The sequence below is a fragment of the Stegodyphus dumicola genome, chromosome 3, assembly GCF_044657685.1.
Source record: "Stegodyphus dumicola isolate Sdum_Otavi_A_Nest chromosome 3, ASM4465768v1".
Taxonomy (NCBI): domain Eukaryota; kingdom Metazoa; phylum Arthropoda; class Arachnida; order Araneae; family Eresidae; genus Stegodyphus; species Stegodyphus dumicola.
Window position 1 is genome coordinate 121,654,741 of NC_140770.1, and position 23,438 is coordinate 121,678,178.

Here is a 23,438-nt window from a genome sequence, read left to right on the forward strand (position 1 = left end):
TTTAAAAGTAAAAGGGAATCCAACAAAATATTAAAACCTTTTAAAAAGTAAAATTTTTGGATAAATATTTGATGGAAAAGTAAGTGTCCCATCACTTAAGTGAGCCATTTTCTGCTCCGTTCTAAACAATTGTATTTTTATTAAATTAATATTTTAATATTTTGAGAAAATGTATGTTATGTAATAATTGTTACTAAATTTAAGTATGAAACACATGTTTTTTAAATTTATTTTATTGCAGTTTCCTTTTGTAAAGCACAAGTGTCCCATCACTTTTTTGAGACACTGTATATATATATGTGTGTGTGTGTGTATTACATATACTAGTGTAATAAAAAAAAAGTATCGGGAATGATTCAGCGAGTGAGAAATCGCTAGCAAGCTTTTTAGAATTTTTTATGACTTTCATCATCATCTGACAGCAATTCGAGTTTCAATTGTTTTTATCGTTTGCAATTCGTTTTTAATAAAGAATTTTTGCTCTGGCATTTCCCAAAATGGCAAATGTAACTGAGCAAAGAGCAGGCCTTAAATTTTGGTTTCGCAATGGAATTTCTGCCTAAAAAATGTTTGAAATGTCTCAAAGCGTATTTGAGGACAACACTTTATCAAAAACGAAGTTTGTTACTGATTAAAGAATTAATAATTCCATAAGATTTTTAAGGAATCCACAAAAAGCGTCGATGAATTACGCTCTGACAGATTATTCACTTTTAAGTAACGAGCAACACATCATTCAAAATATAGATCTGGTGCTTACTGACATTCAACAATTAGGGACATTATTCAAGATGTTGGCATATAATGCACACATGCAAACAAGAATGTTACATTTAAAGATGTGTTCTTCTGTAGTTACGTAGAAAACAATTTAAACACAGCCATCGTCTTTCTGGTGGGAATCTAGCCTAGTCACGCTATTACTTACTAGTATTCAAAATTTTTATTTACTCTGTAAAATAATAAATAAATAAATATATTACTTTCAAAAAATTAAATCCTTGACACTGTTATGAGATGCTTGAATTCTAAAGACACGAGATTGTTCTGGAATTATTTTGCAATTGAAGTTTATGTCAGTGCTGCTTTTACCATTCATTTTTAAATGACTCGAAAAAAATGCATTAGCGAAGCCTCTAAATAAAGTATTTCTCCTACCAACCTAGAAATGAAGAATGATTTGGTTTACTGTTAAGTCATTTCGTTGCTTATTGTCTTTCTACATAGTTTTACGCCTGCATCACAAAAGCAGTTATTCCATGACCCTAATTAATATAAATGCAAGTTTACTTGCATGTGCCGTCGAATTCAAACATTCTTCTATGCATTTTTAAACACCTGTAAAAGGTATTTTGATTTTCAAAATAAGTGTAAAATCTTTTCTGACTAAAATTATTGTTACCAATTCAAGGAGCGTATAAGATGATTCATTCATTTATCTTCCAAATTATAATAACAGCATGTAGGGTTTATATTTATTTTAACTAACATTTATTTTAAGTTTAAACTATCTTTACTGCCAAGCCTTACTTTGCCCTGGAATTGCCAATGCCAGAGTATGTAAATTTTAGTAGAACGCGCAAAGTATTCAAAATAGTCAGCGGAAATATTCTGAGTTAAATAGAAGGGAAACGAGTTCGAAAGTGTGCTTTCTTCTGCACGAGCGTGGAGGTGGCTAGGTAGAAATTGAAGAACCGCGCGTTTCGGCCTGTGTGCTTGCCTCGGCAGATAGTTAAATCTTTCAACGTAATATTCAGAAGTTTGCTGAATTATCAGCGGTATCTTAGAACGCGGTTAGGTTAGTTACGTTTAGAGAGCCTCGTAGGTAGTCACTTGTTATTATTCATTTTTAGTTTCTTATTTTTATTTTACCGCCGGGTCGGCGTAGTTTGTGAGCGTCAAGAGCACGCATCTGTAATTTCTAAAGTTGAATAAAAAGGGATTTAAACCCTTCTCAAGACTTTGCGTACTTTCCAGTTCATAGCAGTCACCACTATTGTTGCGTGCAGGTTGGGGCCGCGCAACATTACAAGCATATTAATCAGGGTGACAAAACGAATAATTTAAAATAGTACTTCTCAACAGCAACATTATGTAGCATTCATGATATTTTACAATAGTAACGAGATTACCAACTGAATATTTATTGCTATATTGCGGCTTTTATGCATGAAAACATAAAAGCATTCCTTTTACGGAAGTTATAAGACGTTGAACGCGATGAATCTAGGAACAGCACTTTAGGAAATAGGGAAAATTCACGTTATAGAGGCATTTAAAGCAGCCTATATCAAAGGAAAGGGCAAAAGCCTTCAAAATCCAGAAAATTTATTATCTTGACTACCTAGAATTTTAGAAGTTAACAGTATAGTTTACAATGTATTGCAACACATCATGTTGTACCCACCAGTCTGACTTATCCATTAAATCCATGGCTGCAAGTATAGAAAAATCCGAGACTGCACACGTTTGGGCTTGATATAAGTTATTTTTCTAATTAAGGCAAAGAACACGAGAGCTATACACGGTGACTCAAAAATGTATCCAGGCATAGGTAACATCAAACATTTAGAGTTAAAAATTCAATTATTGCTCTAAAACTAAACATTTTTATTGCTTTCATGGCCAAATACCATGCTAATCTATTATGATACAAAAACTAAATGAAACTAATAAATAAATGAGATATTTAAAATATCCTGTCTGTAAATGCGAAACGAAGGTCAAAAAGGTATTGCAATATTACGTTAAAAACGTTATAAAGAACCAATTCCTAACAGAACTTTTCTTCTAAAATACTTCAAAAATACTTGGAAACTATTTTATTGAAACGGATGGAGAAATTTTTGGGATTTCTTTTCATATGGGAAAAATCATATTTTTCATTGGAATCGTCTAAAATATGAGAGCAAAAGAGAAGAACTATTCAATATTCATATATAAAATAAAATTTACCGTTCATAATATAATTTCGAAATACTTTACAATGAATCTGATTAAAAACAAATGGCGAACAAAAAGTCTAAAGAAATTTATTGAACGCGAAGGAAAGTGGGATCGCTAAACCTCTGCTAAAATCTTGTGAAATCCATGTCTAGAAGACAATAATGCCTAGAATACATCTAATGGTCTTCATCATCCATGATTAATTTCTCTCTCAAGACTACACAGTTATAAATTAGTACTATACAATGATAGCAGATCAGTACCAGCAGAATATGCGACAAGTTTTAAAAAAACGTTTAGCATTAAGCAAATAGTGATAGTCGATAGATATTGTCTTGCCACTCCAAGACGATGCAAAATCTTATATCTCGCTGAAAAATCGTGCAATGGATAAATTATACGGGATATAAAACTATGCTTCGTCCTCTGGATATTAAGATTCTTTTAAGCAGTTTTTCTTTAAGAAATGTTCTTCCAATGTCTCATCTTTCTGTCAGAAACTTCACATTTCACCGTTGCCAAAGGTAATGTTTATTTCAAACATAGCATAAATAATTTGTCTACTTAGTACCAATATATTGATGCCGCTAGATATTACTTTGGTTAAAAAGATCGGCTATGCTTCCTTTTCCATATAGCCTTGCCTTCAATTTTTTTCATTTGCAAAAATCCAATAATTCATTTTGAATTATTTGCGACTGTACTTCCATTCTGTTCTAATTTTATGAATTGGTGAATCAAGGCCAAACAAAAGCTGCTATTCAAAGATTTTTAAGGATTATGTTATAAATTGCATAATCTACTCGTTAAGTGTATTTTAAAGTAAAAATCCAGCATGTAACATACGAAACATGCTACATACGAAATTTTAGTTTGGCTGACATAAAAAAAGAAAAAGAACTACGAATAAAGCAGAGAAAAATTGTTAATAGTCTAGCTATGACGATTTAACCAATTGCGTGATTACATCGTTAAGATATACTGTGCTTGGTATTACAGCCTCCAGCGTTGACATCTCAAAATTACCTGGTTTACTAACCCCTGAATAAGTTAAATTGCTCATGAGAGAAACAACCTCAATCAGCGTCTGTAGAATCCTCACTGGGAAAGTTTTGTTTCCTGGATTTTCTTGATAAGCATCGCTAAGATTCGTTCAATTAGAATTACGAATTTCTGATGAGTCTTGATAAACAACTTAGAGTTTGTTTTTTAAACTATCCTACGGTAGTTAGCCTTTTTTTATTTTTATTTATTTATTTATTTATTGTGGATTGAATGGAATACCATGGAATGTATGTACCATGGAATGTATGTACATGTGGATGTCGGAATGTGTGATTTTTATCTCAGTGGATCCAGGCCTTTCTTATCCATTTTAAGACAGAACGTTATTTTGATAATCCTAATTAATGCGTTTATTTGGTTTTGTAAAATTATGGATTAGTTAGGCCCTGCAATGTTACTTGAAACTAGAAATACGTGGCCAATTTGTTGTTTTGAGGAAACTTATATTTCTTTGCTATAATCTGTCTCTAATATTGCATTCTTCTCTACCTAACAACATTAGCTATAATCTGTCTCTAATATTGTATTCTTCTCTGCCTAACAGCATTAGATTTGTGTAGCAATGTTTCATTGGATGCAATTTTTACGTCTGCACTTACAATCGATATGAAGCACAGGAATGTTTTCAATGATTTCACTATATGCTGCTGTTAGCGGATGACAAATTGTATATTGTTAACTTTTTAATTCCAACATTTTTGTGCAGCAATGAACACGTGACTGATTAATATGAAATCATTAACTAAATTTTCTGTAAAGCAAGGAGTTTTCTACTGTGTGAATTCGACTGAGTTTATGTTTTCGGTCTAACCCAGGAACTGCTTTTAATTACGTTTCATCCTTGTTTCTGAGTGATAAATGAGGCAAACTGTTGTATTTTTTTTATTTATTTATTTATTTTTCCTTTTCACTTTCACCAGTGTATAGAGGTTTTATATGGACTGTCAACACCTTATTTCCATCTCCAAATGATAACATATTCACAAAAATTTTCATTTCTCCGAAACTTTTTGAATGTGCTATTTGAAGAAGAGGTATTTTAGCTTGTTGGACTTCGTCAGAAGCAAGTTAATTCCTTCTCCCCCCCCTTTTTTTTTTAAATCTCTGTAGTTATGGTAGAATTTATAGACTGACCATCTTTTTTCTGATAATTTTTGGTTTTGATAAAAGTAATAATGTAATAATAAACTTTTTTATCTAACGGATAAACTTTTATTTTATTCACTTAATTATTATCTTTTTTTTTTTTTTTTTTTTTTTTTCCATAGTTGACTTCTTCGAAGATTTTGCAGTAATCCTGACTTAGTTGGATCTTTTTTAGTCCAAAGGGATTTGAATCCGAAGGACTATTAGTTTCGTTTTGGCATTTTGCGTCGGACGGATAAATGTCGGTTCACTTTTCAAACTGTTGCCATAAAATGTTAGAGTCCTGCATTATATTTGAAGAAATTAAATAATGAAAATCTGCGTAAATGTATGTATATTTCTCACATTGTCATAAAATAACGGTACATAGAGTCATCGAACTTTGAATAACGTAATCCTCCAACGAATATGAGCATGTGGAAGACCAAATTTGAAATTTGAAATTTGTTTTATGATCGATTTCCTATTTTTTAAAACTTTGACGAATTTTTGATTAACAAACTCAAGGATTTCAAAGCGAGCAATGGCAACGTTGTGCAGAAAAAACATTTTTATCTCCAGCGCGTGAGTCTCTGTATCGGAAATTCTAAAGATATGCTCGTTTTAAAACTATTTTGCGATATTGCTGTTGCACTTGATCTTATGGTTTAAGTGCGAGGAACATGATATTTAATAAAGAAAAGTAACACACAAAATGTTAAAAAACGCCCCTTTGGACGTAATTTAAAATCTGAAACATTTCAGATTTTTTTTTTTTTTTTTTTTTTTTTTTTTTTTTGAGCCGTTGTGGATCTTTCTGTGGTTTAGTGCAGAAAAAAAAATTTGAAGGTTATGTCGACGGACTAGTAGATCAACTGAGTACAGCGTTTCTGGTAAATAATGACAATCGTCGGAATTACCCTTATTGGTGTACTTCTCTGCATATATTATTAATAAAGATAGTTTGGAGGCCCACTAGAGGCCGAGCGATAAAGTCGCTGGGCACTGGTAGTTTGGTCCGGGATTCGAATCCCAGTGAATGAGCTTTCTGCATGGGTTGCTGTTTTCCTCAAGTCTAACATGCATACGAGCCAGTTTCCCTTAGAAACCATTCATAAAGGCAATCCCTTTCCTTAGGTAGATAGCCTAGGCTTTGCCATCTCTACATATAATAAAAGAAAGAATCTGTCTGTGTGTGTGTGTGTGTACCTTTTGTTCGCGCTGCGAGTAAGCTAATAGACCCATGGCTACGAAATTTGGTACATAGGTGCATCTAGACAAGAGCCAGTGCACTTCGAAGCGATTTTTTCGAAATTCGAAATAGAATTTTTTTAATTTTATGTTTTGTGACGAAATCGCGTCATTTTGAGACATAATGGGCTATAGGAAAGCGAGATTTTACTCTACACACTCCATTTTCACATCGTCATGAAACGCAGGCACTTAGCTATTTTACGAACTTAAAATAAATTTAGTGTTTCAATAAATCGATTAAACACGAATTTATTTAACAAAGTGAACTTTCATCCTTGCGACTGCTTTTACAAAAAGAATTTTGGAAAAATGATATTTTGTATTTAAAAAATTTTTTTAAATGAAGCTTCCAAGTACACTTCTCACATCTCACATCTTTAAAAATGTGATTTTGGCAACAATTTTCCTGTCTTATTGTTGTTGATAGATTTTTGATGAAATTGCATCCTTTTGAATAGTTTCATTCTTTTAGAAATATGGGTTTGGCAAAATTTTTCATCGTATTTCTTACGTCACTGTTTTTAGATTAACATATTTCATTGTCATTTCTATATATATATATAATACATTTTTATTGATTTTTTCTGATAAAGTTGTTCTGTAGTGTAAAACTCTGCGCGGAATTTTATGTTTTTTGAGTTTCTTTCATGTTATTTTTTTCCTTATTTCGCTATTTGTAAGATATTGAAACGTTTTGCATCATTTTTTTCCTTCGACGGAAAGTTGGTTAATTTTTTTATTAGGATAATTAATATTTGTATTGAGGGATATAGCTTATTTCATTGTAATTTTTTTCTCTTGAAAATATAAGATAAAATATCATTAATTATACTTTGTTTTTCAGAATTTTTTGTTTTTTGTATTCTTTTATGTTATTTATTGCTCATTTCACTGTTTTTAAGATATTGAAAAGTTTTGAATGATTTTTTTAGGAAACAAAGTTCTTAACCTCCTTTATACCATTTGAGTTCTTAAGATTTTGCAAAGGGAAGTTGGTTAATTTATTTATTAGGATAATTAATATTTGTATTAAGGGATATTGCTTATTTCATTGTAATTTTGTTATACGTAATAATTGTTTTTTATGAAGTTATTCTGCAGAGTAAAATTCTACGCAGTTTTTTAAATTTAACGTTTGGTGTTTTCTTCAGCCATTTTTCCGGTACATTTAAAAGCCAGACGAAGGCTGGCAGCGAAGCTGCTAGGAATTAAATAAATCAAACCAACTGGTCCGTTTTGCGTTTAATCTAAACTGATACATTACTTGAATCACTCCTAAATGTATTTTGCAATTTCGAAGTTATATCACTTTATTTAGATAGCAGTACATACATACTCGTATAGCTATTGCTAATGATTCCAGTGTTAGAGCAATTATAGAAACTATTCAAGCTATTGTAACTTGGTATTTAGTCTGCATTAGGTGAACCTCAGCGTACTTGTTTGCTCTTAAGAAGATATAAGAGGTATGCTCATATTTGCTTGCATTACAGGTGTAAGGTTTACCCTAAGCTTATAACAGTTATTTTAAGTTTGTCACACTTTCCTAGCTCTTCTAATTTCAGCTTACAATTCCTTACCAGAATGAGCTTTTAGAATCGCGTTAAATGCAAATGAGTAGTAGATAGTATATAAGTTTCACTGACTTCGGGAGAGAGAATTAAGATTTCCTGAATAGCTCGCGTTTGCCTTTTGACTACATCTCTCTAAGCTGTTATTACTCTCGGCCGTATTACGTGCCCTTGGTAGCTCCACTAGCTAATTTAATTACGGGCCAACTAGTTAGAAATTGTGTTAGCTTCGGATAAATCCCTTTACTTAGTCATTAATTAAGTTCTTAGTTCTTACTTTTTTTTTTTTTTTTTTTTTTTTTTTTGAGTTTAAGCCCAAATGGTGGCTTTGCTGCACGTCCTGAGAAAGCGAACTTCTGTACATCTTTATTGAGAGCACCCTTCTTGAGTTTTACGTTTTTGTTTCTTGACTTACGCGATTACTCGCTTAGTAGTTCACCAGGTTCCTCGACACTTAGTTAACAGATAAAAGAGAGGATCCCTACACAGGAAACGTGAAGAATCAGATCAATGTGCGATTCTAGATTTTCTGATAAATTCCTGTTCTAATCTAATATTTATTAAATCAACAAATTTCCCTTCATCCGCTTTTGAATTAACATTTAGCAGTATAATTAGACAGACTTTCCTCCTACTTAAACTATTCTTTCTACATTTCTTGAAGCAATAACCCTGGCAGTAATGTTAATGGATAGGCAAATCCATTAGGATCGAATACTTTTCAGTCCAAAGGGGCGTTAGCCCAAAAGGGCTATTAGTTTTGAAACGGCATTTTGGGTCGAATCACTATAAACGGCTGTATCACTTTTCAGATTATTGCCACCAAATATTATGACCCTGAGTTATACTTAGAGAAATTAAATAGTGAAGTATCTGCAAGAAAATATGTGTTTCTTGCAGTGTGAAAATACAACGGTACTTAGAGCCTTCAAATTTTGAATAACGTAGTTCTTCCCCCGAATATGGGCACCTGGAAGTCCGAATTTTGAATTTCTTTTATTATCTGTTTCATATTTTTTAAACTTTAACGAATTTTTGATTATAGCCGTAATGCTCTCGAAACGTGTACGTATGTGTAAATGTAAAAAAAGCCTCTTTGGATATAAGTAAAATCTTAAAGCTTTCAGAATTTTTTTAATTTAATTTAATTAAATTTTGTTAATACCTGAAATATGTTTGTCCTTATGTCTGAAATGTTTTATGCAATCAAACAGGATGATCATTGGGCGGCAATATTTTCCATTGATCTCGTTCAGCTTCAAGCACTATAAATAATGTTTCCATAACGACTTTACTTCTCTACACTATTTAGGAATTTAAGTAGTTTTTATTTGCGATTGAAAGTAAGCATACCTTTTTAGATACTTTGGAGAAGGTATTTAAATTAGATTTATACCAGAAAAACATTTCCTCACATGAAACGATCAAATGTTCCAATGCAAGTCTTAATAGTTTAACAACAATAACCTTCGCAATAAAACCGTCTCTTAGTATACTGACGGTCATTAAAATTGCTACAGCAGGCAAGAAAGCAAATAGCAGAATTATATAATTTCTCCCTTTCTCATTAGAATAAATGCATACTTTTGTTTATTTATCTGTATGAGTTTCAAGCTGTTATCATAAAAACTAATAAATCTCCTAAAACCATCTAAAATAGTTCACGATTTCTTGCATTTCCTAGCAGATAAATTTAATAAACCGACGTACATCAAATTCAGCTTTAGACCAATGTCTTTGATTAAACACTGTATGTATGGGCTTCGATATCCGTTTTTTCAATAAAGAGTGCCCATTAGATCCAGATGTTAACTTATAATCAGTCAAGTGAACTTCTGCTATATAAGGTAATTGTGAGATTGATGTTTTACAAAATCTCTAAAAAAATATTAATACTGTTTGTTACAACCGAATGTAAATTAAACTTAAAAATGTATTCTTCCTTACCGATACATTTAACATGCAAAAAATTTATTTTAAGTGAACAGTCGCAGAGATTCACCTGACCGGTTAACGATTAAGCCAAAAGATTCTAAACTTACGTCCTGAATATCTCATGTTCGTCACAAAATTTTCTATATTCATTAATATTCGAAAAATTTATCTCCGGTTTCATGTTTAGTAATTTCCTTGTGTGTGAAAAAATCGCGGCAATTTTTCTTTCCAAAAATTGCTTCAACAATTCGGTCGCGACTTCATGGTTTACATTGGTAAGTTAAAATCCACTAATTGCATTTAATGCAATACTATTTAAAAGAAATTTGAGATACACAAATTTCTCGACATTACTAAAGCTTTGAATTTTAAAAATTGCATTTTTATACTGATTATAAAATTCCAACTACGAGCAAAAAGTCGCTGGAAAACTTATTAACATTGAGGATACTTGCATATTAACCATCACTGCCTACTCTACCGTCCAAACTCTGATCTCTTACAATATCTCCGTTGCGGCAACCCTACAAACTGTTAGGGGTGCCATAGTTGGGAGTGTATTGCAGACTTTTCGAACTTGTAAACTGATAAATACTTTCGATTTGAAAATTAGCAAAGGAAAATTAAATATTAAAAGTTGTAGAATATTCCAAAATAATCTTTTAAGTGCCAGCTAATCTTTTTTATTTTATAATTTTACAATTTCAGTAAGAATCCTTTAGATTTTAAAATAAAAAATAATATGCTGAAGTTTTCAGAATTTTAAAATTAACACTTCATCATGAAAGGAAAGTGTTACATCTAAACTCCGAACTATCAGCGCCTCCACATCTAAACTCTGAACTATCAGCACCATTACATCTAAACTCGAGAATAATCCTACGGAAGAACGTAGTTAGAACTCTGAATCCGAACTCGATTGACTGTTAGCTGGAGAGCGCGTAATTTCATGTAATCTAATAATTGTATATAACTGTATCTAAATATAATATCTTTATTTATACAGAAGTGTCAGTTTTTATGCAAAAGCTTGGAATTATTTAGATATTTCATCGAATAAGAATTAGAATGGAACAAGCTCGGCTCCCGGGTGAAAGAAAAGGTAAGAGATTTCTTTTTACCTTTTAGAATTCTATTGAGAGATACAACAAATTTTGGCATCCCTGCCGGGACGCCCGAGCTAAGAATAAGAATTTAAATTAGACAATAAAGATTAAGAATACAATTATTGATTACATTTTGAATTTTTGAACTGTTAAGAACATGTCTGAAGAGATTTTAAATAAATTAAAAAAGAAGCGCGCAGCTCTCCGAACATCAGTAACGAAATCGCTTAAAGATTTGGAATCGCAGCTTTCGGAAATTGATCCGAAAATCCATGATTTGGAAGAAAATTTAGAAATATTAAAGAATAATTTCGAATCGCTTAAAAGTGTCGATACAGAATTAGAACCTCTTTTTAAAGTCGAAGAATTTGATGCTGGATTCCAAAAATCTGAAGAATATCGCCAAAAGGTCGTTAAATGCAGTTTCCGTACCTCCAAAAGAATCGACGAATTAAAACGCAAATCTACTGAAACGGTAGTAAATAACCAGTTCAGTACTGATAGTCAAAGCGAACCAAAACATAACGAGTCTGTTCGAATTAAATTACCTAAGTTAACTTTAACGAAATTCTACGGAGATATAAACAACTGGCTAACCTTTTGGAACAGTTTCGAGTCTGCCATTCATAAAAATGATTCATTAGATAAAATAGACAAATTTAATTATTTGAAAGTTCATTTAGGTGGTTCTGCTTTAAATACAGTCGAAGGATTACCGATTACTGCTGCTAATTACGATTCCGCAATTGATCTTCTAAAAGAAAGATTTGCGAAAACAGATGTGCTCATTTACACTCACATAAATAACATTTTGAACACTAAACCGTTGAAAATCTCGAATGATGTTCGCGCCTTTAGAAAATTTTATGATAATATTTCTATCGAATTAAGATGTTTAGAAAATTTGGGTCAGTCTCTCGAGAATTTATCAAGTGTGTTATGTCCAATAATTCTGAAATCACTTCCCCAAGATATTTTGCTTGAGATTAACAGAATGAGTAATGGAAGTGCGTATTGTAATATTAAAAGCCTGTGCTTGATTATAGCTCAATGTTTAGATTCACGCGAAAGGGCGGAAGTCATAAATAAGAATTCAGAGCATTCGACAGCGAATAGTGGGCGCCGTCAGTCTGCGTATGCAGTCCAGAAAATAAACACTCGTCATTACAGCGATGGAAAGAGCAATAAATTAGAAACGAAAGCTTCTTCTGCTTCTGATTTAGTGTCCACGGGTATTAAAGAAAAATTGATTAAGGCATGTGTTTTTTGCGGAGATTTTTCCCATTCAAGCCATAAATGTCCTATTGCCCAGAAACTAACTAATGACGAAAAGGTTGAAATACTACTCAAAAATGGCACTTGCTTTAGGTGTTTACAAAATAAGGGTCACATCAGCAAATTTTGTGATTCTAACATTTTTTGCACCCATTGTCACTCTAAGCATTCTACGATTATGTGCAACAGAATTAATTCCGAGAGTAAAAAGGGAACGATCAAAACTGTCCAGGAAGTTGAGAATAAAGTACTTTCGAATCAAAGCAACCGTTCTGAAGTTTATTTACAAACTTTGGTCGTAGGGGTAGCTGGGAAAACCTTAAAGGGTTATTTAAGATTGCTAATAGACACCGGAAGTCAGAACACGTACATAAGTCAATATGCTGCTAAAACGTTGAAATTAGAAAAGATAGGAACTGAAAGAATTAAACATGGGTTATTTGGGGGTGTAGAAGTTTCGGAAGATCATAATCGTTATCAAATAGATTTAACAAGTTTGGATGGAAAGTACAGGTGTAAAATCGAAGCACTAGACCAGAGGTAAATTTGTTCGTCACTACCTAAGATCAAAGACGAAAAATTAATTAAAGTAATGGAAAAAAGGGGAATCCTTATCAACGACAATCATGTGAATGGAAATCTCTGTCTGTTTCAAGAAAATCCGGAAGAGATTCATATGCTGTTAGGAGCGGACACCGCAGCACAATTGTTCACTGAAAGAATTGAACATTTTGCGGGGGATTACGTAGCCTTTGAGACCAAGTTAGGCTGGACTTTAATGGGCAAGATTAAAGAGAATGCGAATACGTCGAGTTCCCTGTCCGTTCTTTCTTTATCCTTACATGTTTCCGATACAAATTTGTCCAATCTTTGGCGTTTAGACACTTTGGGGATTTCAAGTCAGGAAAACAAAACGAAAAGTGCCTTGGAAGAAGAAACCCGAAAACATTTCTTAAAAAGTGTAAAACGAGATAGCTCCGGGAGATATGAAGTAACCTTACCCTTTATTTTAGATAAATCCGTCTTATCCAGTAACCGTACTGTGGCAGAAAGACACCTCGTCAAAACCGAAAGTAAACTAATTAACACACGCAGAAGAAAAGATTACGAAGAAATATTTGATGAGTGGGAAGCGAAGGATATTATTGAGGTAGTAACTGAGGAAAAGGAGGAAGGAGTGCACTACTTGTCACACAGACCTGTAATAAAAGAGTCTAGTGAAACTACAAAGATACGGCCTGTTTTCAATGCATCTGCACGTTCTAAGAATTCACCCTCTCTCAATGATTGTCTGGGTAAAGGACTAAATTTAATAGAAATTATTCCACGTATATTGAATCGTTTTCGAAAATATCGCATAGGAGTGTCATCGGATATCGAAAAGGCCTTTTGTCAAATCAAAATAGCAGAAAAGGATAGAGATTTTTTAAGGTTTCTATGGTTCGATAATCAACATAAGTTTAAAATTTACAGACATAACCGAGTTGTTTTTGGACTCACATCAAGTCCGTTTCTGCTAGCCGCTACACTTAGTCACCTTTTGACTACAGTCCCAGAAAAGTTTGTAGAAACTTCTAATATTTTGAAGGATTCATTTTACCTCGATAATTCGTTAATTAGCTTAAATAAAGTAGATGAAGCCGAAAATTTCGTTCAAGAAGCAAGATTGATTTTGGCTTCAGGGCATTTCAATTTGAGATGTTGGCGATCAAATTTTCGCATTGACATGATCGATGAGATAGAGAGCAAGACAAAAGTTGTCCCAGTATTAGGATTAGTATGGGATTTAGAAAAAGATAGTTTGAGTTGCAAGATCGAAGAAACATTTAACTTGAGGGAACCTATTACCAAAAGAAAAGTTTTGTCAATTACCCAGAAAATTTTTGATCCCATTGGCTTTACTGCACCGATAACTGTAATTCCTAAGCTAATTTTGCAAGAAACATGGAACGAGAAGATTAAGTGGGATGAAGATCTTCCTCTTCCCCTAAGTGAGCAGTTTGGGACTTGGTTGAACCAATTGCCTCTGCTATCTCAGATTGAAATTCCTCGTTGGTTAAATATTGATTACGAAAACGAAGATACCGTAGTGCTCCACGTTTTTTCGGATGCTAGTAAATGAGCCTATGCCACATGTGCATTTTTAAGAGCTGAAACCATCGAAGGTGTAAAGGTTCAGTTAGTAAGTGCGAGAAGTCGAATAGCCCCTATTAAGGAACTTACGATTCCACGGCTTGAACTTCTTTCCTGTCTGATAGGTGCCAGGCTTGCCAAAACAATTCTATCAGATTTGAAACTTAAGAATTGTAGAACAGTGTTCTGGAGTGATTCTTCTACAGCTTTGGGGTGGATAAGAAGGGATCAAGCATGGGGTACGTTTGTTCACAATCGAGTACAAGAAATAAGATCGCTTACCAGAATATCTGACTGGAGGCATGTACCTGGAAGTTTAAACCCAGCGGATCTCCCATCGAGAGGATGTACTATTGAGCAATTACAGAAATCGGCATGGTGGGAGGGCCCATCGTGGCTTTACTTACCAGAAGACGAGTGGCCCCATGTAGAAGAAAAGCCTGATGAAGAACTTATAAACAAGGAAAAAAGGAAAACGATTCTGACTCTTCTAGATCATGGAGACAATTTGGACCGGTACTACAAATACTTCTCTTCATATAGAAAAACCGTGAGAATGATCGCTTGGATTTTCAGGTTTTATCACAATTTAAAGAACAAAGATAAAAACCTCACTCCTAATGTCTCAGTTGATGAATTGGAGAATGCTGAAAAGGCACTTTGTAGATTGGTACAGAAAGAATCATTTACAGGCATAAACGATCCCGCCATTCGTGCGCCGAGACCGATCGTAGACCAAAATGGAATTTTAAGAGCCAAAACGAACGTCCTACAGCGTCAAGATAATGAAAATTTCCGATATCCTATCATTTTACCTTCAAAACATATTCTTGTTGAGAGACTAATTTACGAGAAACATCTAGAACTCCAGCATGCTGGTATCAGCACTTTAATGACAAATCTTAGAGAAAACTTTTGGATATTAAAATCCAGGAAAAGTATTCGAAATATTATCAGAAAATGTGTAAGATGTAAAAGATTTGTTTCACAAAGAGTGGAAGTCGAGCCAGGATTTCCACCCGAAGATCGAGTCAGAGAAGGGGCGACTTTTGAAGTCGTCGGTGTAGATCTAGCGGGTCCTCTCTATCTCCGTGAGGGGTCTAAAGCGTGGATAGTCTTGTATACATGTGCCATTTATAGAGCCATTCACCTCGAACTAGTTACTTCTCTATCTACAGAAACTTTCATCCAATCTTTACGTAGATTCATTGCCAGAAGAGGTAGACCTTATGTGATATATTCCGATAACGGAACTAATTTTGTAGGGACTAACAGTGTTCTTAAGAAAGTTAATTGGAACGCCATATGTTCAGCTGCTTCTATCCAAAGGATACGATGGAAGTTCAACCCTCCGACCGCCGCCTGGTGGGGAGGTTGGTGGGAGAGGCTTGTGCGAATGGTGAAAGAAAATTTAAGAAGAGTGTTAGGTCGAACGTCCTTAAATTATGAAGAATTATACACTATATTATGTGACTGTGAACAAGTGATTAATTCGCGACCTATCACATATGTATCAGAGGATAATCAAGATCCATCACCACTGACCCCTATGATGTTTCTGCAAGAATTGCCGTCATCTGGAGTTCCTGATATGGACTACGTAGATTCCAAAGAACTAAACCGACGAGCCAAATACCGACAGAGAATAAGACATGATCTACGAAACAGATTTCGTAATGAATATCTTGGTCAGTTGAGACAACAGGCAATAAAGAAGGGAAAATTTCAACAGTTGCAAGTAGGCGATGTCGTTCTATTGGAAGACAGCCAGAAACGACGCATACATTGGCCTTTAGCCAAGATAGTCGAGCTTTTCCCCAGTAAAGACGGAATAGTTAGACTAGCGAGGGTCAAGACAAGAAATGGTATTCTGCTTCGTCCAGTGCCCCGGCTTTTCCCGTTGGAGATCTCTACTTCCGAATCCGTTGGCCCTCCGTTCCCCGACAGAGCACCTCGAGATAGAAACGACCATGCAACTGGTCAGGCTGATCAGGCTGCTAGTATTCCAGAACCTGCCTCAAGTCCTCGAGTGATGACCAGAGCTGGACGAGTTGTTCGGCCTCCTCATCGACTGGACCTATGTGTATTGAGTTCCTCCGCATCGTCGGATCTCAATGGTGGGAGGAGATGTTACATCTAAACTCCGAACTATCAGCGCCTCCACATCTAAACTCTGAACTATCAGCACCATTACATCTAAACTCGAGAATAATCCTACGGAAGAACGTAGTTAGAACTCTGAGTCCGAACTCGATTGACTGTTAGCTGGAGAGCGCGTAATTTCATGTAATCTAATAATTGTATATAACTGTATCTAAATATAATATCTATATTTATACAGAAGTGTCAGTTTTTATGCAAAAGCTTGGAATTATTTAGATATTTCATCGAATAAGAATTAGAATGGAACAAGCTCGGCTCCCGGGTGAAAGAAAAGGTAAGAGATTTCTTTTTACCTTTTAGAATTCTATTGAGAGATACAACAGAAAGTTCATTAGGTACAGAAAACTGACACTTCACGTGACAAAAAAGTTCTCTCCGTCAACTTCGTTATCGTTTAATTTCGGTTCGAATGCATTACAAACTCTTATAAATATAATTTGTAACTACGTTCTTTCTTCGAAAGTTTCCATCTTTAGCTTCAAAACATTTAAATCGTCCTTTCACAGTTCATTAAACATAAAAAGAGAAAGTTCAAAAGCTGTGTGGTTCATTTACGATGAAAGAGAATTTAATGAGCATAAGCTTTTAAGCGAAGAGAAGAAAGAAAAAATTATACGCGACGTTAAATACAGACTTATTCCGTGCTTTTCCTCCATGATAACAGTTCAGTTGCGCATGCGCAGAAATATGGGGTTACTTTAAATGTGTCATATTTGGCGCTTTATCTCGAAGAAAATACGTTTCAGTTTTTTAGGAAAATGAGCAAAGCATTGCCGAGAGAATGAATGATCCGTACTAAGTTTATATAGCTTTTTTTAATTTATGTTATTTATTTTCATTTTTAGAGCCTTTAATCCAAAAAATTGTTTGAAAATTTCAGGCTGTTTATGTCATAGGACATAAAATTTCATTTCGGAAAGAAAAATAGTATAGAAAATTAACAAACTTTTGAAGATGCTTATTATTAATTAATGGTTAAGCATCTTCAAAAGTTTGTTAATTTTCTAATTTTAATTAATAAACTCATATGAGAATAAAGTGAATTTTTTTAAAAAAGGAATCGTTTACCTAAAGAAAAAAATTACTCATGTATTTAGTAGTAAACTTGAGAAACTTTATTTTCAATCAAAATTTTATGTCAGTATGTATGTAACAGTAAACCAAATAGAAAACGTAAAATACATTCAGGAAGTAAATATGCATGATTTGTATGTATAAATCAAAATATATTATCTATATTTTGTATATATACATTTCTGAATGTGGTCCCAATAACAGAAGAGCACAATTCTGATTTCTATAAACACTCGAAATGTAGAACTCAAATTCAATATTAATTTTCCTCAGTTGAGCTTTACATTACTCTAATTTTTTAAACACTCTGTTTAGTTTCAGTTCATGAAAAACTGTATTTTTCTGTACAATTAAGCTTTTGATTGTAGATAATTTTGTCGTTTACTCTGATTCCCCCCCCTACAAACAAATAAATATAAGTAGCCACACATATTTCCATAAGATTTCATTCTTTATATTTATATATTGCATAACATCTGAAAGTACCAAGAATAAGCTGTGTAAAGCAGAGTACTTTTTTAAAAATTTATAGTTTAAATTAAGGATTCCCAGGCTTTTTCTCCATTAACCCTTTTATATTTTTCTCTATAATATATAGCATACAACATATCAATACAAATAATTGTGCATACATAGCTTAAGTATTATTGAAGTAGATTAAGAATATGCATAACAGATTTGAAAAAAAAATGATTTTTTAGATCTATGCTTTATTATTATTTTGAACTTTAGAGATATAAACAAGATGCAAAATAAACTTGCAAAAGATCCAAAATCATAGATTATAATTGCCCCAGAATTTGATTTTAATGAATGTAATGGCTGCACTTGATGTATTGAAATAATTTTTTTAATATTTGGCATACAATTGCTTATTTCTTAAATCAGCTCGTTTAGAAATATTAAGCTTGTTTCTTGCTTTCCATAGTAAGTTGTTGACTTAACTAAAGCTTTTTTCCAGTAAGTAAGAGGAAGAAATATTCTATAATATTGGTTTGGTAATGTCTTTAATTTTGGGATATTTCTCTCTGATGATTTACCAAACTTAATGCACTCGTATGTTTTGAATATAGCTTGATTTATTTGTATAATAAGGTTTTATATCAGTGTACAATTACTTATCTTTTTTTATGAATCCTTTTTTTGACAGTCAGTGGAATCTTAATTGTGCTGATCAATTATCATTGCATATTTGGGTATCGAGTTGTTGACCATCATAGAGACCCTTTAAAAATTTATCAACGCAAATGACTTGGTCTAAAGTCTAACTAATAAAAATTATTTTAAAACATTTTTAATATTAGAATTAATTTTAAATTGCTAAAGGTTTGCATAATATCTCTTCATAAATCATTTTTATAAAAACCTTTTAGTAATTACTTTATGTAAGATCAGATTGGATTGGATTATGGTAAAGCACTTAAAATTCCTATTGAGAATAGAAGTATTTGTGGAAGACTTTTTAAGTACAATGTAAAAAGGACAAAATTGAGCCAGCCTATTTATTTGCCAGAAATATAATTAATGCTGAACTACCAATATTTCAAAAATTTAACCATTCCACCATTTAAATTTACATCAGCAAATATTGCTAGAGATAAAATTTAAAATAATTGCCCAAGCTACTATACTTATCTCAGTATAAAATATGAAGAATGTATAATGAATTAAATTATTTACAGATTTGGATATTGTATTCCTCAAAGAATGAAACCAGTCTATACTGTTTATATGACAATTAATGCTTATATATTTTTTAATTATATCCAAAGAATTCATTTTTTTCTGCGGGATATCCATCAATGTTCTGAGGCAATATCAATATTGCATGGCACACTTAGATAAGAACTGAATTCAGTTTGGGCAATCCCTAGAATTAGAATTTGTGCCTTCTGGATTAATTTTTCATTCCTGAAATTATGTCTGATTCTTATCCTATAATTACTGAATGACCTCTGGCATTAAATTCACAAGCCAGCAGTTTTTCTGTCATTGAATTTTCTTTGAATCTTCAATCTTACCTTCAGTTCTAGTATGGGCAGAGACCTGTTGCAGTTACAGGATTTCTTCAATTAACAAATGATGTCAGATATTACTTTACTTCATAGGCTCCTTTAGAAATCTGAATGTTATTATATATTTCCTTTACTGAAATGTGTTAGATAGAGATTTGAATAAGTTAACAGATGTAAATTGAGGCAATGTACATTGCATCAGTTTTCTTATGTATTATTTTTACTTCTTTGTATGAAGTAAAGAACGTACTGTAATCACAAAAAATGTCAGGTATTATATTTCAATAGAAATATCACTTTAGATAATTTTTTTACATATGGACAGAATAAAGGATTTTTCTCCCCCAAAACAGAAGGGAATGTTTCATGACATCTGTATGCACATACATGTCTGGCATAACCAGAGTCGTAGCTAGGGTTTTCAGCGCCTAGGGACAACCGAAGATTTCGCACCCCCTACTGCTTGCCAAGGATGGAAAACATTTAATTCTAAAATGTCGTAACATCAGTTTGGCACCCCTTGGATTCTGCGCCCGGGGACAGGTGCCCCCCTCTAGCTACGCCCCTGTGTATAAGTAAAAAATTATTGACCGTAGGACATTAAAATTCTGTATACAGGACTGCTATAACATCTACTTGTGCACATCTTTTTTACTGCAGTCGGTAAAACTGAAATTGCACCTCAGCTTGGGTATATATTCTGAATACACCATAACCGGTGGGTGTATATATATATATTGAAAGATTTTGCAGAGCAATAATGAAAATTATAAATACGAACAAAGATAAAATTGTAATTCGGCACTGAGACTCATATTTTGGACTTAATTTTTTTTTTTTCTGGCCAGTCCCATTTTTTTAATCATACGGCTGGCTTGTGCTGGCTAGGAGGATCCGGGCTGTGCCCTTATAATAATAATAATAATAATAATATATTCTGAAAGCATATACTATACTGAAAGTATATATATCTACCTCTTACCTGGCTTAAAAGTACCTCCCCAGTCTATATTTTCACAGTCGTTGGTCATAGTCATAAACTTCCAATGACAGAAGTGTATGTGACAAAAATATTGATGTTTTAGCAATGTTAAACTAAAAAATTAATTTTCAACAAATAACGAAATCTAACTAAATTCATAACAGTTTATGCATGTTGTTAGTTTAACAATAATTAGCATCAGTTTATTGTTCTAAATATCTAACAATATTTAATAGCAATTTATTGTTGCAACAAAAAGTGTATATAATTAAATAGTGTGTACAAGGGAGTGATGTGCTGTCCAAATCAGGTTTTTTTAATTAAGTGTCATGAAATGCATCCCATTTCATTAGTGCATCCCATTCTAATAATTATTCACTAAGACATCATTGCATTCACTAATGAGATTCCTATATCAACGAGTTTCATAATTCTGGTGTTTCAGGAAGAATGAAAATAAAATGTGCAGAAGATATATACTTACTGTACACATACACAAATAAAAATGAGGAAATACCCTCTAGTCTGGATAGCATATGTTTACACAAGAACGGAAGTCATGCTTCGTGTTCTTGTTTAAAATATTATTTAATTTCTAGACGATTTTAGCCAAATAAAATGTAAAAAATATATTGAATTTTTTATACTGTATGTTTGCACACCTGAGTACAAAGCTATATATAAATTAGGAAAATTCATTAAAACATCTGGGGATGTTAAATCATTAAAAAATTATTCCATAACACAAGCAAATCTAATTTTAAAGGCAAAGTCAAATATTCATATTAATAAGTTAAAATTGATTGAAAATCAATTAAAGAGAAATAGAAAACAATAATATTGATGATTTTGTATAAATTCTTTCTGTTATGGAGAGCACAATGCATACTTATAGTCCAAAGAAAGGCGATCAGGTTGAACATTTCGATAATATATATTTAGATTTAAAATATTATTGAAATAGTCTCAAAATCATCCTAAGATTATGTTAATACCCTCTGTACTTGTATCTGACACTGAATTCAAGAACAATTTTTATGAGATTGTTAATAAATTATACTTGTAAAAATAAAATAGAAATTATTTTGCATAAAACAGCCTTATTTTAAATCATTTATTTGGTTTCTAAATGGTATATTTCATAAAATGTTTTCCGTGAAATACACGTCTTTCAAATTTCAGTGATAATATTCTGAATGTTCTACATATATTCCTCTTATTGCACGATACATATCCAAGCAGTACTCCAACTCAGCTCAGATGTATTGTAATATTTCCTAGCTGAAACTGTAACTACAGCAGTTGTAAGTAACAATACGCATACAGACTATCTCCCTATGTCAATAAAATGCCACCCAGATGGGAAAATGGTTAATGATGCTAACTGCTGTAACAAAGATTCCAGTTTCAAATCCTAGGAAAGACATGAATGTTTGTAATCATTTTGAATGCACCTGCACACAAAGGCACACTCAAAGTACATGGTAAGCTGAAGTCTTATCGAGACGTTGGTGTTGTAGACCCTCGAACCGCAACCTAGGATGCTAGCATGCTCCAAACTCTATCCGGGACAGAAACTTAGCAGTTAGCAACTGCCTAACTGTATGCACAGGTGCCAGCTTTGTTTCAGCCTGTACTTGTGTCAATAAGATGTTGCAGTAAGTAATTCTGATGAAGGCATGGATTATTGTAAGCATATAGTGATTATGTAGTAAGGGTACACTCAACACACACAGCAAGGATAAATCTCCTTAAGAAGTTGGTGAACGAAAGACCCTCGGAATTCCATTCACGGTGAAGCTCAGCAATTAGCAAGACCGCGCAATACTTAATATGCCTACTTGGATGCAAAGTGCCAGTCTTGCTTCAACCTGTGTTAATAAGGTACTGCATTTTCTTACTGGAATATGAATTTTCTAAGCCATCAAAATAAATTACTAGTTTGGGCAGTTGATTTAATACGATTAAAAACTATTGTCTTATGTGATAAAGATACTGTATATATATTTTTATTATGATAAGAGTATATGTACTTATGCACATGTAAGTATTTATTTATAATAAGAGTTATGTATTTTATGTATATATTTAGTTATGTATGTATTTATATGATAAAAGTTATGCATTTTGTGTACAAAATAAAATTTTTCAACTCAAGTTGCTGCGAGAAGCCATCAAAATACATTATTAGTCGCGGCAGTTGATTTATTAAGATTAAGAACTATAGTTTATGTGATAAAAGTACAGTACATATATATATATATATTCATTAATACTACACATTCAGCTTTTGTGATAACAGTTATGTATACATTATTGCAGTAAATGGAGAAATCAATAAAAGTATCTCATTTACATTTCATACACTCAGTTTTTTTTCTGAAAGTACTATGAACTCAGAAAAAATTTACATTTATATTTTATTAGTATATTTATTGAAGTGCATATATGAAACTAAGCAGTTCAAAGGTTCACTTTTGGAATAATTTATTAATATTTCTTAAATGATTAAAATGTCTTGCAGATGATAATATATACAAAGCGTTCTGAAGAAAAACGGTGTAGACTTATTCTTTATCAACCACGGGGCGAACCAACATCAATAAAAAGAAATTGAAAGGAAATCCATAAATTTATCAAAAAGCAGCAGTTAACACTTTTAAAATCTTAAATACAATGAGGAAGTTCATTTAAGAAGACTTTATTTATAAATAATGAGGAAGTTTATTAAAGGTTCACACGTGAGCGCACTGTCATTTTGAATGAAACGTTTTCAGATAATCTTGAAATACTA

General features: G+C 32.7%; 2 protein-coding genes across 3 annotated transcripts in view; one reads left to right on the forward strand and one right to left on the reverse strand.

Annotated features, from left to right (window-relative positions):
- LOC118199314 (uncharacterized) overlaps nt 1-23,438 on the reverse strand; it is a 135,227-nt gene that overhangs the window by 65,229 nt on the left and 46,560 nt on the right. The gene's annotated exons all lie outside the window — the stretch shown is intronic.
- The window catches only part of bwa (alkaline ceramidase), a 188,647-nt gene continuing 181,913 nt past the window's right edge, over nt 16,705-23,438 (forward strand). Inside the window, exon 1 of the mRNA XM_085813257.1 lies at nt 16,705-16,847. The gene's annotated coding sequence lies outside the window, so the exon portion shown is untranslated. The remainder of the gene's footprint in view (nt 16,848-23,438) is intronic.